This window comes from Notechis scutatus, chromosome 1, assembly GCF_049901735.1.
Source record: "Notechis scutatus isolate UNSWTSFEM ecotype Mainland chromosome 1, rNotScu1.2, whole genome shotgun sequence".
NCBI classification, from domain to species: domain Eukaryota; kingdom Metazoa; phylum Chordata; class Lepidosauria; order Squamata; family Elapidae; genus Notechis; species Notechis scutatus.
In genome coordinates, this window is record NC_142009.1 from 305457817 (window position 1) to 305475650 (window position 17834).

The window sequence follows — 17834 nt, forward strand, 5'->3', positions numbered from 1 at the left end:
AAACCTCTTTCAACTTCTCTCCCTCATTCTGCCACATTCACTTCTTAAACTGAAGTTCAGCTTGTACAGGTGCATTTTCCCTTTTCTGGCACCAAGCAAGTACTGTATGTTGTAATTGCAATTTTCAGAATCCTTAGTCAGTGTGGCCAATTTGCTGTGATGGTTTAGAATTCTGCGAGTTGCAACATGTTTCCATGTGGAAGAAAGTTATTTTAGATATTTCCACTTTTGATTAGATATGGCTAACGATCATGGATGTTCACCTAGAATAAACAAATATCAGCACACCATAGATAACCTCCAGAAGCAACTGGAACAAACCATAACATTAGAATACGCAAAAATGTTGACAACTACCATCATGACTACATCCCTAAGGCCAGCTAGAAAAAGGAAAATAAAACTACAAATCCAGTTGCTCGAGCTAAACCCCAGAAACAAAGAGATACTGAAATCTGAATGGATTATCAACATGTCCAGCCACCCACTATCCACCACAGAAACACGATATCCTACAAAAAGACCTCAAGTATAACATAAAGGCGCAGTGGTTAGAGTGCAGTACTGCAAGCTACTTCTGCTGCAGTCAGCTGCCTACAATTTGGCAGTTCAAATCCCATCAGCCTCTAGGTTGACTCATCCTTCCATCCTTCCGAGGTGGATAAAATGAGGACCCAAATTGTTGGGGGCAATATGCTGACTCTATAAACCTCTTAGAGAGGGCTATAAAGCACTGGAAAGCGGTATATAAGTTATTGCTATAAATGATGTTAATCAGTTAGAATTCTTTGCAGCCTTAGAAGCAGCATTTAAAACCACAGGACTTGACACAGAGATCTAAACAAACATATGGCAGACAATCATGCCAAAACACTAAATCAAAAACAATTCAAAGCAGAGGACAGAGCAGCTGTCAAAAACCTAAAACAGACAAAACCACCATCATCCACCCAGCAGACAAAGGCTGTACCATAGTTAGCATGGACAGATCAGAATAAATTTTTAAAAGACAAAGAATTACTGAAAGCCAAAGAAACTTATCTCCCAGTAAATATCAACCTAATACAGGTAATCCTCAATTTACAACCATTCATTTAGTGACCAAAATTACAACAACACTGAAAAAAAGTTACTTAATCCAGTTCTCACACAACCATTGCAGCATCCCCATGGCCACATAATCAGAATTTAGCAATAGACATGCATTTATGACAGTTACACTGTTTTGGGGTCCTTTGATCACTATTTCCAACTTTCCCAGCTAGATTCCTACAAGCAAAGTAAGTGGGGGAAGCCACATCCGCTTAACAAACACACTAACAGAATTAGTGTGATTCACTTAACAATTGTAATGATTTGCTTAACAAGTATGACAAAAAAAAGTCATAAAATCAGGCACAACTTGCTTGACAACTGCCTTGTTAGCAATGGAAATTCTGTTCCCAATTGTGGTTTTAAATTGAGGACTACCTGCACAGAAACTACATAACCTAATCAAGAGAACTTTAGTGGTTTTACCAAGAAAGGTCAAATCACAAAATAACAATGACCAATGAAAAGCAGTGAACCCATTCTCCCACACTTCTACGTTCAAAAGAAAAGTTGCGTTCAAAAATATACAAGCCCAATGTATCTCTTCATCCAATTATATCATTACTAGGGACCGTGATATACAACAGAGCTAAAAAACTTACCAAAAACCCTGGATATCTCATAGGGGAGAGAGAATATTCTGTCAGTTCCCTACTACAGTGTTTCTACAGTAGAAAATAAAAAAGATGAGATTTTTTTCTCATCAAACTTATCTTATTGTAAACAAAATAAAAGAAACCCAAAATTTAATGTAACAAAAAGAGACTTTTTTCCTTTACATAAAAAAGCTCCAATAACATTTTCTCATTCCAAATGCCAACAATTCAACAAAAAAAACCAGCCAAAATAGCAATTTAGCCCTCAAGATGTTATTGAAATACAAGTCTCTGCATTTCCCACCATAGTTCATGCATACTGAGGTTGGTGGTTATTGAAGTTCAGCAATATCTGGAGGGCCACAGCTATTTATATCCTTGTTCTAGAACAATCATTTCCAAATTGTGGTCTTAGGCACTATGGCTTTTTTGTGTACTTTTTAAAAATCAAAGTATACGGCTAGTTCCCATAAGAAAGCTGCTAAGCTAGGCAACAGTACACATAATCAAATAAAACATCTACCATAGAAGCATAATTGTTTAAAATATACCATAGATTATAAGCCACACACATCCTTTTGAACACAAATCTATGTTAGAAACAAATAGATGCACTGAAATCTACTGGGAATCAGCAAAATATTAATCAGCTGACTTTTCCCTCATCTGTGGCTCTCCAAGTTGTTATAAATAGGAAGAACAAAGCTATACTGTTAGTCTTTCTGCCCTGGCTATTTCTTTAAATAATTTGACCGGTACTATAATAAACAACATTATCAAAGGTTCAAGTATACACGCTCATCAGTCAAACTTCAAGGTTGATCAAATGGTGTTGTAGAAACTTTTCTGCAGGGCCTAACTAGCCATAACACAATTAGCCCCCCTTTAGATCTTCCGGTTCAGCCTTCTTTGGCAACGGACCGAAATCCGCGATCGTGCGCGGTTTTGATCCGTGCTCGCTGCTGGAATGCCCCGAGCCGCCCGGATTCAGGGCTGAAGCCACCCCGTAGAGATGGTGAAGGGGGAGCCGTCAGCAGGGTTGAGGAGAGCCACATCTCTCCTCCTTGGCTGGCCATTACTACCTTTCCCAAAGGCGGTTGCAGCGGTGGCCAGAAATGGCCACCTCAAAGAAGAACCCGACCGGACAAGATTGTGCAGGAGGAAGTTTAAAGGAGAAAGTCTGACTGACCAGGTTGAATGGAGAACATCTATTTAAGGTACCTGGAACCTGAGACTAATACTAATACTATTCCTTAAAAAGTTCTTAAGCGGCGAAAGAGAAAGGAAAAGGAATTGGCTTTTTTTCTTCTTACATTGACAGTTTTAATTGACTTGGAACGTTAAGAAGAGGAGATTCGAATAAGAAATTGATACTAATCCACTTTGACATTAATGGGCTATTTCTAGCTGAAAATAAAGTGTCAAAGGGATAAAGATTCTTGGATAGTTTTAAAATTTTCTTTAAAAAAAGAAAGAAAGCAGAGGAGGGAAAAAGGAAACAAGAGGGTGGAATCTGGAAAATGGAGAAGACCACCTGGAACTTAAAAAAATTGATAGTGGAATTTAACAAGGCTTGCAAAAGATACATTGTAGCTGAAACTTTGTTACAAGATAACAAAGCCCCTGGAAAGAGAAAGTGAGAAAAGAAGCAAGAAACAGTTTTGGATTATTGGAAGATTCCTGGAATTTTGAATGGTGGATCCTAATGAAACAAAATAAAATCAATTGGGGGTTGTTTAAAAAAATTTTAAATGGCATCACTCCTTGAAGAGTTAAAAATAAGACTTAAAGAACAAAAAGAAGAAGCACAAGAGGATCTTTTGGCTTCATATTTCAATTTTTAGAAATGGAGATTTTGAACTATGAAAAACAACAAGAAACGCTGGCAGAACAAGAAGGGCAGGATAAAGAAGAAGCCATCTTTAATGACCAAGCAACTTTAAGCGGGGTAAAAAAGGAAAAGGGGGAAAGGGAGTTAAAAAATTAAGCATTGAAGCAACAACCAAAAAAAGAGTAATTTGAAAAGCAATCATAGTATCAGGAAGAAGCAGAAGGGAGGATCACAGGAGAATTAGATAGAAAAGGGAATAAAAAGGGGAGGGAGAAGAAGAGAGGGAAGAGGGAAAGGAAAAGAAGCTACAAAGGACAGAAACAAGATATAAAGGAACAGGAAAAGCGTACAAGAATTAAAGGTATAACCTATTTAAAAGACACAGAGACAATGGTTTAAATTTAACTTAAGGAGAGGATTCTGTAAGGGTGCATGGGATAGCATTGTTATATTAGAAATAGAAAAGGGTTAGAAAATATGTTTAGGTGATTAAAGTGATAGAAAAAATTTGTATTGATGTGTAATGGAATATTTGTTTGTAAAAAGAATAAGGCTCTCAATGATTTAAAAAGAAAGTTAAAAAAACTGAAAAGAAACATGGAAGATTTTTATCAGTTTACAAGATGCATTTGAATAAGAATAATAATTTTATTGACTACTGTTAATAACTATTGTTTTTTTTTTATTTAAAAACAGTAATAAGTAAAATATGAAATATAGATGATTACAGTGAAAGACAACTGATATTACTAAGCAGTGGTGGGATTCAAATTATTTTACAACCAGTTCTGTGGGCATGGCTTGGTGGGTGTGGTGTGGCTTGGTGGGTGTGGCAGGGGAAAGATACTGTAAAATACCTATTCCCTCCCCACCCCACTAACCTGCTTTCTAGCTCCATTCTCCTGTGCAGGGCAACAAAAGAAGACCCAGCCGATCAGCTGGGACTTGGGAGGCAGAGAATAGATGGGGACAGGGCCAGTCAGAGGTGGTATTCCAAACAACTCAAAATTTCCACTACCAGTTCTCCAAACTACTCAAAATTTCCGCTACCAGTTCTGCAGAACTGCTCAGAACCTGCTGAATACCACCTCTGTTATTAGGTAATGTTTGTGAAAAGAAATAGAAATGTAAAAGATTGTTATTAATATTAATGGCAGAGCTGTACTTGAAAATCGAATAATTATTCCATTTACTATTGTTATACATATATACACAGATATACCGTATTTGCCGGCGTATAAGACGACCCGGCGTATAAGACGACCCCCCCACCACCACCGGAAACGCCCTCCAGAAATCCCCGGGGCTGCAGCGGCAGGGCAGAGTGCCAGGGGCCGTGGGAAGAGCAGGAAGGCTGCAGCCTCGGGCGGAGCGAGGCGAGCGGGATGAAGCGGAAGCGACGCAGGGGATCCAGGAAGCCAGAGGCGCCTTCGCTGCGTCCAACAAGCATCCGAAAGCCGGCAGTGGATATACCGGCGTATAAGACGACCCCCCCACTTGGAGGCATGTTTTTCGGGGCAAAAAAGTCGTCTTATACGCCGGCAAATACGGTATGTACGGGATTCAGTTTTGTTCGGGTATTTTCCCACGTCATTATAGTTGTGCTTTTAAAGTTGTAGCAACGTTTCGGCAGAATCTCATCTGCCATCATCAGGCTTCGTGTTCGCCTGTGAGTCATTTCATGTCACAGCCATTTCAGTTTTAAATGGATATATGTACATATATACTTTTTTCTTTTAAGAATTTAGTGTGTATTTTTAAGGGAATGTACCAAGCAGAATTCGACTGAAAATAGGTATGTGTTATAAAACAGAGGTTAAAAAATGAATGTTATAACTGTAAAGGTTTAACTTAAATTTTTAAACAAGATTTGAAAAAAGATACAAAGGTATTACACTCCAGTCTAGTAATTACAGGGGGAAATTTGTTTTATGCGAAAAGATAATATGAAATTGTAAACAGGACAGACGAAAGTATAAAAACATTGATTAGAAAGATTTTAAAAATTAGAAAAAGATATGTAATTGAATTAAGAAAGGAATGAGATAATTTAAAATAAGGCTATAGGAAGTAAAGAAAGGGAAAAGCTATTGAAAAAATTGCAAAAATAGTTATAAGATATGGACTAGAATGTATAAGATAAATATGTATTGAGTTTATGTCTGTATGGAGAAGTGATAACCCGGGGTCACGCTGTTCTCAAAAAAAGGTATTTTATTTGTATTTATATGTTTTGTGAAAACTTAAATAAAACTTTTATTTTAAAAAAACAATTAGCCCCCTTTTTTTCTTAGCTGTATTCATGAATAGAAGTTGAATGAAAGTTTGTGTTCACATGAAAAGTTAAACATCTTTCATTCTGCCTCTGTTTGAGCCACTGCATTGAGACATTTAGTTCCCAGTCTTATTCTGATATTGAAAACAAAAATGTTTAAAGAAAGACAGAAAGCACAGCAAAGGAAAACGGGAGTTCAGTAGTACATGTTTGTTTACTTATTTGATTTTTATCCCACCTTTATTGTTATTTATAAATAAGTCAAGGCAGCAAACATATCTAATACTCCTTCCTTTTCCTATTTTTCAACTTCATTCAAAAAAAAAAAAAGACATTCCTTACCTACTCATGAAAGGAGTGTATGCATAATGGAACATTTTAAATTGTTCTAGCAAATCCTAACATGAGCCAATAAAAGCTTAATTTTCTACCATACGATGAGATTTACACAATCCAGTTTCCAAAGCTGTTTGTCCAGGGTGGGTATTCCAACTTTCAGGTGAATAATTTGTTGATACAGTACATCATTCACACCATTAGTATATCACTCTCTTTTGCTATCTACTTTATAATTGCTCTGGACACTGGAGCTGGAGCAGCTGAAATATTATCTGTACCCCAGCAACTTTTCTGTAAATCAGCATATTAACAGGCAAAAGGGCAAGAGAAATTGGGCAGATGAAAGGAGAGAAAATTTACCACATTTTATTCCATCTTGCCACCAAGACCTGGAGTAATTACATACTATCCTCACTTTACCTTCATTAGAATTAAAGGGTATGTTAGGCTTCAAACCTGAGAATGACCAAGTAAGTTTTGACTAACTGGTGTCTGAACCTGATATTCAAGGTCAAAAATACAGTGTTTTAACCACTGCATCATTTTCATCAGAAGACTTCTTCAAAACCTTTTTCCAGAAAACAGCAAAATGAAATAAAACATACACTGAACATCCTATACAAAGAATGGCAGTGTTGCAGTACATAAAAAGTCCACTGCAACTGCTAGCATTGTTTGGCCTATGAAATTTTAAAAATTAGCTTGATCTTTTTTTCCCAATCACCATTTCTCATGGAAGTTCTAGTGATCTCTCATGAAACTCTAGGGTTCCATGGAACCTCAGTTGAGAAAGGCTAGCCGAAAGATTTCTGGATCTAAAGAATAAGCAGTTGGGAAATATGTGCATAATATTAATGATGATAATAATAGCAAGAACTATCACAATAACAACCAGCAGCCAAGAACTGAAAGGTAAATGCATTTTTTTCTAATGAATGTTTAATACTCAATAATAAATTCACAAGTATGATAAGTTGTATCCATTTGTAGTGTATAATTTTTGCACATTGTGCAGGCAAATAAATGGTGATGTGATGACTAGGAACATCTTTAAACTGAGCAAAAGCTGTATCAGATGATACCATCACTGATAGCAAACCACTCCCTTTTGATACAAGTGGTTTCCATAGAAATGTTAAGGAATGCAAACATGCCACAGGAATTAACTAGATGTTTATGTTTAGTGATCTGAAATCTCTGACTTTGTTTTTATCAGGATTCTCATTTCTGAATATGTGTGTATGTGTATATTTATACACACATACGCACACACACAACTGCTATTACTGAATTGCAGAGAAACATAAGTATAGTGAAGATAATCCTTGTTGCATTAAAGACAAGAAGACATATGAGGGTACTTGAAGCAGCCTCAAGGCAAATCCTCGAATACTAGTATATTCTTCCATTTCATTCAAAAATAAAAATGCTAATTCAAAAATAAGTTTAGAGAATAGTCCAAAATTGCAAGTGTTGTTTCTCCTCATTAGTCAATACCTTGATGCAGACAATCTATGGTAAACAAAACAATGAGGATTGCACTTGTGTGTTGCTACTGTTTTAAACTGGTCCTTCCATATTCAGAAGGACTGGTGGTCTCAGCAAATCCCCAAATAGCTAAAATGCATGGTTGAAATGGAGCAGTTTGGCTTTTGATACAGAAAAAACCACATCTGGGGTTTTTTATCTAATAAAAAGACAATGAAAACACAGCCTTGGCAACACAGTGGATGATGAACAGAAACAAAACAAAAAATATGCTAAGCCAAGTGAATAGTTTGCAAGGCCACTAACTGTTGATTCAGATTTTCTAGAGGAAAACATGCAGTGAGTGGAAAAAGTACTCTTCCTCCTAAGCAATAATACCGTGTTTCAAAAAGTTCAGGAAATATGAACTGTTATGTACAAGCATTACATTTGGAATCTGTACCCCTAAGGGGAAAGAACTCTGCTGAATTTGCATAAATGGATTGAAAAACAAAGGCCTCTTTTTTTGTCATGCCTTTCCCCAATCCCATTGCTTGTTCACAACAAAATTAAAAACATAATAGTGAGGTGCAGTTAAGGAGGTTATCTGTAATCTCAAAACAGTTTGTTGTTCAGGGCCATTTCAAGAATTGATGAGATAATGTAAAGCAGGACAATATTATCCCCCTCACTGCAAATGAAACGAAGAGATTGCTACATCAACAAGGGAGTTCATAAGTAACCTTCTGATTCATAGCCTGTCTCATATGTCCAGAGTCACATGTATTCTACAATATTACACAAATCAAAACACAGGAACTGATGCCTGGCACACATTCCAGTCTCCAGAGAAACAAGCTTGTACCTCTTAAGATCACTGCTGAGTTTCTTCCTGCTTTTTTTTTGCAGTCACATCACACTGTCTGCAACCAATTCTTCCAAGATCTTTGTCAAAAATTTCATTACCATGCCAGGTATTTCCATGTATTTGTCTTTGTTAAATTCTGTTAAGCATATTTTGCTAACCTGTAAATATTATTTTGCATTTTATTTATGTATTCCATACCATCAGCTATTCCATCGCATTTTGCATAATTTACAACTCTGATAAATATTATCTCTGCCTCTTCATCCTAGTCATTAATAATATGGAGCAGTGGAGAACCTAGGATTGAAATACTCATTACCTCACTCAACGTTGGTGAGTGACCATTGATGAAAACTCTTTGAGAAGTATTAATAGCTGTTGAAAATATAACGGAAACACTTTTTATTTATACCATTTAAAAATGAAATTAAAAGGAGAACAATCGACCAATGCAACAGCTTGCCTTTGGAAGTTGTAGGAGTTTCATCACTGGAGGCTTTCAAGAAGAGGTTGGACTGCCATTTGTCAGAAATGGTGTAGGGTCTCCAGCTCGGGCTGGGTGGTAGACTAGATGACCTACAAGGTTCCTTCCAACTCTGTTAATCTGTATCTGTATTGGACCCATTTTATTCAGTCTTTTATTTTCAAAGAAGCACTACCTGGACTGACCTTGTAAAAAACTTCCTAGATATTGCTCAAGTTTTGTCCTCTGCTTCTTTTGCTCAGAATAAATCTCAGAATTCACTCCACTCCAAGCAGTTCTATTTATCCATAGCTGGAAACCATGGTTATGGCAGGCTGAGGTAATTGTTTAAGAAGCGCAGAATTTCAGTAACAAGACTTTGGTGGATTAGTTAAGCTTAAAAAACTTTTGTATTAGTTAAGCTGAAAAAATAATACACATTGCCCAAATTATTTAAAGTGACAGACAACATGAATTTTGTCTAGTAATCTGAAGTCCATTATATTCAGATCCACTAAACTGAGATTTTACTGTAACCCTTTTTCCCTTCAAATGCATTGACATCAATGTATCTAAGAATGTGCTACTGCCAACATCAGCCCCACTGAAAATGGTTCAAGAAGCTCTTCAGCCTGCAAACATTTGGGAACCTAAATAAACCTCTTGGACCTTGATGGTTCCCAGCAGCTTTTTTCCAGCATTTATTTAAGTGCTTGGCAAAGGAAACGGCTGTTCTGTAGTTTGGAACTAAATAAAAACAAATTGGAAAAATAAGGCCAGCATCAGCTAAGGCCAGAAAAGAAGAATGCCATGCCCCTATCGGAAGCCGAACAGCTGACAGGGAGTGTGGCTCCCTTAGCTGTGGAAGAAACTGGGGAAAGGCAAAGTCCGGCTGGGCAGAGCAGGGAAGAGGTAGAACAAGGGAGAGGGAATTCAAAGGAAGACCTAGGCCCATCCCCTCTTCATCCTAGGGCATGCAGGGAGGAACTGAGAAGAGAGCAATGTCAGTTGTGTGGCTTATGGGGGAGGAAAGTGCCCTGGTCCTCTTCATTAGCTGCAGCTGGGAACACAGTATATAAAAAAGGCAAGCTGCATGCAGCAAGCTGTTGGGAGCAAATGTGACTTTATCTTGTATTGTCATGGCTTATTTGTGTTCCTGGCATCTTCCCAAACGGTGTGAGTTTTGCCGTGCTTTCAAGTCTGAAATTCCTGCTCCTGCCCTGCCAAACTAATTACTTCAGTTTGGTTTGTTTGGATTTTAAATTACAGTTTGTGTGTACCTTGTTTTGGACTAATTTTCTACAGTCAAAGGCTGTTCCTGGGAGAGTTTTTCTCCAGCCCAAAGGTAACCTGGACATTGGGGGCAAAGTTGGAGATAATAAAGGGACTCTTATTGCTTATCTTACTCTGTTGCCTTTATGCCACGCGCTGGGTCATCACAAAGAATTTGGCATAATTTATGAAGAGGCACAGTCTGAATTGCTATAAAATAAAAGGATGCCTTGTCTAGCATCCATCATCTTATAAATTTTCTTCCCATAGTCATAGTTCACCTTTTCTCTGGGATACATTATTTCTAAAATGAAGGGGATTATTCTGTTCTTAACTGTCTAGCCATTTTCTTTCAAAATGGCTGCTTTTTGAAAGAATTCCATTTTCCTTTTCCGATTCTTTCCCTTCCAATTAAGTTTCCCAATTTCCTCAATTGGGTATTGCAATGAAATGTAGCCTGAACAAACCAGTAAGTATGAGGCATATGAGTAAATTACTACATGAGCACCACCTTTAAAAGTGTGAGTTATTGGTTCATATAGGCAACCAAATTACTATGGCTACACAGTGGATTCTAAAATGCTGAGTGTACCACTGCTGTCAAGCATTATATTTAGTTAACTCAACCTGAGTGCAATATTGTGGCTGGGATTGCTATATATGCTAAACCAAATGCAGTTTGCTTGGTTATGGAATATTTATTTGTTAAATTTATATTCTACTTTTCTTCTAGGTAGCATATCCTGCACTCTCTCTGCTAATTTAACCCAATAATAGCAATATGGTAAGTTCAGCTGAGAGGGAGAGGGAGAGAGGCCCAAAGTACCAGTGAGCTTCCCAGGCTGATCATGGGCTTGAACCTGGGATCTCTGCAATCTTAGTCCAAAACTTAAAAACTATATCACACTAGTATAGGACTCCAATCAGTGTAATCTGAAACCCTGATTCGTAGTTAATAACAATCTGTGAAGTCCATCTATATCAGAGGTGTTAAACTCAAGGCCGGCAGGCTGAATCCAGCCCACTGAGTGCATAGATCTGGCCCATGGGGCAGCCCTGGAAACAGCAAAGGACCAGCCCACAATGCCTCTGCCAGCGAAAATGGAGCTTGAGAGGGTTGCACACGGCCCTCCCAAGCTCAGTTTTCGCTGGCAGAGGGTTGCAGGAGGCCGTCACAGGTGCCCCCGACACGAGTGCTGACCACGCCCACCCTGGCCACGCCCACACCAGCCCCCTGAGGTCAAACATAACTCTGATACACCCCGCAATGAAATTGAGTTTGACACCCCTGATCTATATAAAGGGAGGTGGACAAACAAAAATGATTGGATTCAGCTGCTTTTCTTTCAGGAGCTTCCAGCTTTTTAGTCCATGCTATCACAATAAAACAAGCATTGTTATAAGAGTCATTGTCTGAAATAAGTATTTCAAGATTAAGTTTGTCTTTCATATTAATCGAATTAGATTCTTAAAGAAACTGTATTTACCCCAGGGCTTGCACTAGCACTGGGTAATGTGCATGAATGGCAATGTCATTTTGATTATATACCAGCCAGCTTACTGATATATTAATTATATAACGAATTAGGAGAACATGGGAAACGTTGTATATCCTTTTGTCTTTTGAAAAATCCAACTCGTGCCTGAAACTTGGGATTCAACCTATCCTGTCTCAAAATGTCATCTCTCCTTGTGTTTAACTTGCTTCAATTCATGAAACACTGGGCTGCCACAAATCGTTATGCGGAGAAGTTCTAATGCATGTGTAACAAACAGAAAAATTGTAAAGCAACTGCTCCTAGGCACTAGAGCACTAATGTGTCCAGCAAAAGGAAGTTGACCCATTTCCAAAAATAGATATCTACAGGCAGGAAAAGTAGTATTGTCTCTAAGAATCTGTCTTCCCACTGCTTACTGAATTGTGAAGCACAGGAAAAGGTTAGCTCCCTCTTTTGCATTAACTTCAGGAACAAATTTCTCTTCACTGAAATGAAAGCATCATCTCTCTAGAGAGAACCTCATTTTGGGGTTAAAACTAAGAGAAATAGTACTTCATCCTTATTCCCAACTTGCAATGAATATTCTCATTTATGAATGGAATGTATCAATTACATACACAATTTCTGAAATCTAGTCATATCAAGCTTTGATTGGCTTAATGATAATTTACTGAATAAGCCAAAATTGTCTGTGTCCATACAACAGATTAAGCAAGCCCAAACTATTAAACTATTAAATGTACAATAGCATATTAAATATTATTAAATATTAATATTAAATATTATTAAATATTTAATGATTCAATTATTTATACTGTGTTAAATATTATTCTAATTTTAATATTATAACATTAAGAGGTAATGCAAAGATCAACTTTTTCAGTTCAATTGGTGCATCTGGAATTTGAAAAGTACATTACAGGTAGTCCTCACTCAGTGACCACAATTGGGACTGGCAACTATGTTGCTAAGTGACATGGTTGTAAAGTGAAATGTCACATGACTTCACCTGAATTATTATAGCAGTTTGTCAGATGTGGTCTATTATTCAGTGCCATTGTAACTTTGAACAAGTGATTGTTGAGATACTGAGTTGTAATAAGACTTCAAACATAAAGCACATATGTATTCAGGCAACATAAAGTTGTTATTTAAAAACCAGCAGAGGATGTGTCTGTAAAATCACTAAGAGACAAGTTCAACCTGAAGCAACCTTAATAACTTTATTTAAATCAGGATGATTTTATGTAGAATTTTCAACAGGTCCACACAGCATGGCCAATGTTAAGACACAACGTGTGTATTTACCTTACAATATGTACTTTACCATTATGTGGGGAACCAAATTGTAGGAAGCCTAAATTAATTTTCTTTTTCTTGCATTGGAAGATAAAAGCCCCTGTGGCTCCCCTTTCTCTTTTAGCCAGGCACATGGCAGTCCTAGCCACCACTTCTGATCTGCAGGCAAAGAAAACCACTTAAACTTTCTCAGCCAACATTAATCCTTGGCCTGAAACTGATTAAGCACACCTCTCTAGAAAGTCAGCTGACTTTGGCAAACAAACATAAAACAGAAACTTCTCAAGATAAGGGAAATCTCTTATCACAAGACTGCCAAATGCCAGATCCCTCATAAAATTCCACACCACGTAAGAGGTTTACCCATCTATGATCACACCCCACAGGATAAGGAATGGACCTTCCTCTCCTGGACTTCACATATTCCCAGGGCAGGAATTTCACATTAATGTCTATTACTTCACAATGAAAGCCCATTTGTTACTATAAGTACCATCATCCTCAGGTTTTCTAACTTTTTTGTCTGCCTTCCATTGCTATGCTTCATGTTAAGCTGTCAGATAAAAACGACCTCCTCTTCAAGCAGCCACCTAGCGTGTTTATTTGTAACCTAGCTTGGATTCGAACCCAGAACCTTTTTCTTCTAACATTTGCAAGAACCATATGAACATCTCTAACTTGATTTACAATAAATACAAAGTAAAATGTAACATTTACACAAAATATGTATAAAGCACAGATCATGTATTTTTCCTCTTAAGAATTATCTGTATTACAATCCTTATTACCCATCCCCTCCCACTTGTGACTGCATGACTGTAACTCTGTCGCTTGTATCCTTACGATTTATATTGACTGTTTCCTAGTATGATTTGATTGCTTATTGTACCCTATGACTATTAAGTGTTGTACCTTATAATTCTTGACTCAGATGAATGTATTTTTTTCTTTTATGTACGCTGAGAGCATTTGCACCAAGACAAGTTTCTTGTGTGTCCAATCACACTTGGCTAATAAAGAATTCTACTATAAAGAATAAAGAATTTTACTACATAACAATTTTAGATTGCCAAAAAGGGATTGAATAAAGTTGCTCCAAAACTATTGCTTACTCTCACCCTGCCATTTGGCCATACTAATTGCAAAATATCACAGATGAGCATTAGGATTACAACTCTCCACATCCTGACTCTTGCCACACATCAGAGGAATTCCAGGAAATAACAAGGTGTAAGCCTCACCCTTTTTTCACTCTTATACCTAGCCATTAATATCCTATGTAGCTCCATAATTTCAGTTATATCCTATGTAGCTCCATAATTTCAGTTATCCATCTGTAACCACCCTACAGGTACACAAACAATATAGTATCTGGACGTTCAGGTTCCAACAAAAGCAACAGATAGACGACCGAAATTGCACGTCACTCATGCTCAGTATTACGTAAGTTTTCCATAAGAATTCATCAACTCTAGGGACTTCCAGTTTGAGCTTCCTCGGCAGCAGACCGAAACCTTGTCTCTGCGAGGCTTCGATCCATGCTCGCCGCTGGAGCGCCCCAAGCCGGCTAGTTTCAGGGCTAAGCCACCCCGTAGAGGTGGTGAAGAGGGGGGAGACTGCCAGCAGGGTTGAGGAGAGCCGCATCTCTCCTCCCCAGCTGGCCATTACTCCCTTTCCCGAAGGCGGTTGTAGCAGTGGTCAGAAATGGCCACCACAAAGAAGAACTTGACCGGAAAAGAATGTGTAGGAAGAAGATAAGAAGAGAAAGTTTTGGTTGACTAGGTCAAACAGCAAAAGCAACAAATAAGGTACCCTGGAATTGAAACTATTAAAAAAAACAATAACATTGTTCCCTAAGAAGATTTTTAAGCTGCGAAGAAGAGAGAAAAGGGAAAAGATTTGGGTTTTTTTTCTCCTTTTCCTATACTGACAGCTAAGAGACTTAAGCAAGAAATTGGAAAAAAATCCACTTTGACATTAATAGGCATTTAATGCTGAAAATAAAAAGTCAAAGGGATAATAAAGATTTCTGGATAATCAAAAGCTTTTGAAAACAGGAAAGGAGAGAAAAAGAATAAAAGGGCAGGATCTGGAAGGGAGAAGACTGCTTGGAATTAAAAAGAACTTACAGCAAAATCTCAGCAAGACTTCCAAAAGATACATTCTAACTGAAATATCACAACAAAAACCCCAGGAAGAGAAAGTGGAAAATGAGCGTTGGTAGAAGTTACCATGAACGCCCTTTCTATCTATGCTGTGAGAGAGCCCAGGATGGATTGACTCCTTCCTATGATGTCATAGCTGAGTCTGTACTAAGATATAAAAGCCAGCCCAGGAGAGACCCCAGCTTTGGCAAAGATACTTGACAGACTGAAAGGTGTCTCTGAAAGCCCAAAATAAATACAGAAATATGTCTTACCCTCTCCGGACGAATCAAGGGAGGGGCTGGGCTCTCTCGCAGCATAGATAGAAAGGGCGTTCACAGTAACTTCTACCAATGCCCATTCTCCTCCATGCTGCATCGAGAGCCCAGGATGGGACATATCAAAGCTTGCATGTCCACGGGTGGGTCCTCGTCCGGCTCATCACACCGACTGTGGAACCACTCGTTGAAGCACCCGTCTGCCGAAGGCTGCAGTCGCTGAGGCAAAAGCATCCAGACGGTAGTGTCTGATGAAAGGAGATGGGGATGTCCACGTGGCCGCACGACAAATCTCCTCCAAGGATGCTTGGGTCGCCAGGCAGCAGAAGTGGCTGTGCTTCTGGTAGAGTGCGCCATCAGACCTCAGGGAACCGGAAGGGCCGCAGCTTTGTAGGCCTGCTCAATGCAAGACCTGTCCCACCTGCTAATAGTAGAAGAGGCCTTGTGCCCCAAGTGAGAAGGGAAAAAGGAAATAAACATGGCTTCTGACTTCCTGAAGGAGGAAGTGCACTTAATGTATATTCTAAGAGCCCTTCTTACGTCTAGCGTGTGCCACTGCCGCTCTAAGTCATGGTGCGGGAGAGGACAGAAGTCAGGCAAAACAATGTCCTGGGACCTGTGAAACCAGGTGTTAACCTTCGGAATAAATGAAGGGTCCAGACAAAGAACAACCCTATCATCGTGAAAGGAACAAAGGTCCTGTCTGATGGAAAGAGCAGCAAGCTCGGAAACTCTCCTCGCAGAAGTGATGGCAACAAGGAACACTACCTTCAGAGTCAGGAAATGGAGAGACACTGTTCTAAGGGGTTCAAAGGGGGGCTTTGTAAGGGCATTAAGGACCAAATGAAGGTCCCAGGAAGGATACCTGTGAACCACCGGAGGGTGCAGGTTGGAAGTCCCTTTCAAAAACCTCCTGACTGAAGTGTGATGGGATAAGGAAGGAAGCGAACCCCATGAAAGGTCTGAGGAGAGGGCCGCAACCTGCCTGCGTAAGGTGTTGGGGGCCAAACCTTTCTCCAGCCCATGCTGAAGGAAGCTAAGAAATTCTGCCAACTGGGCTGAAGCAGGAGAAAGACCCTCCCTGAGGCACCATCGGGAAAAAGCCTTCCAGGTGACATCATAGATGCGCCTTGTAGAAGGTTTGTGAGAAGCCAGGATAGTGAGGATGACCCTTTCTGGAAGATCAGCCTCCTCTAGCCGCTGCTGCTCAAGTGCCACATGGTCAGCTTGAACCACTGGGGCTCTGGGTGGAGCAGGGCCCCCTGGTGAAGGGAGATTAGATGGGCAGGGATCCTTCAAGGAGAAGCCACTGATAGATTGACCAGGTCAACCCAAATAAAACTTTATTAATTAAAAAAAAAATTCATCAACTCTTGCATCAAATTATGGAATCTGATCAGACTTGTATATTACAAGAGGAAAGGAACAGCGCTAACAATGTTATCCTTTACATCATTTGTCCAAATTCCCTCTTTGATAGAACTTTAATAAGTACATGTGATCCATTGGATCTAAACAGAGAAACAGAATGACCAAGGGCAAAAAAGCAATGGGAATAGGAGCAGTTTCTGACTTCCTGTTGCTTGGCTGTAACTGACTGTCCTCCAGCAATTGATGGTGGGACCAGTTTTCCCGGCCTCTGGAGGATTAGGGCAGGACTGCACTACCTAGCCTGTAGTTAAAGGAGGGGCTGATCTACCCAACTTCCGAAGGGCTGTGGCAGGACCAGTCTATTGAACCTCTGAGCAGTAGTGTGGCAGCACTGAAACAATCCCAAATTTGCCAACTTTCAAACCCACAGAAGTCATGGGTCCCACATTTTGGACATATTCTGTAATATAGTCCATTTGAGGTACCTTGTTTCAAAAATTGCAGTTACAAGAGTTTTAGTAGTATATAGTACAATTTTTGCACATAATGACTTTATTGACAAAGAGGATGAGGATGGCGTGCACAGGGCAAACATGCATTGATTTTTTTTTCCTGGAGGGTTTGGTCACAACTCACTTTAATTACCTCCAATTTCCCAGCATATTTAGTCACACTACACTCCCATTTTTCAATCTGCCTTTGGCACGCTATATACATCAAAGTTTCAATCCACAATAATTTTTGCCAATCTATTAAGAACATTTTGATATGAAGGAATTTGGTTTCATTGCTACAATTTGGCCTAGATGACTAATGCTGTAGTAGCTTCCAACTGCTCTGCAACTAGGTCACTAATCAACTTGAAGTGAATCACACTGATCCATTACTGTTCTTTTCTTTAAAGAGAAAAAAATGAGGACACAATCAGGACAACTGATCTTGAGCTTAATGGTCAAAAAGACACATTAACATTATTATCTGTGTAACTCAGTCACTTCCAGGATGAGAAAGTCTTAATAATGAGAAATAAACTTAATGAG

General features: G+C 38.9%; 1 protein-coding gene across 2 annotated transcripts in view; it reads right to left on the bottom strand.

Moving 5' to 3' along the window:
• Positions 1-17834, bottom strand: part of CCDC85C (coiled-coil domain containing 85C) — a 170901-nt gene that overhangs the window by 139065 nt on the left and 14002 nt on the right. The window lies entirely within an intron of this gene.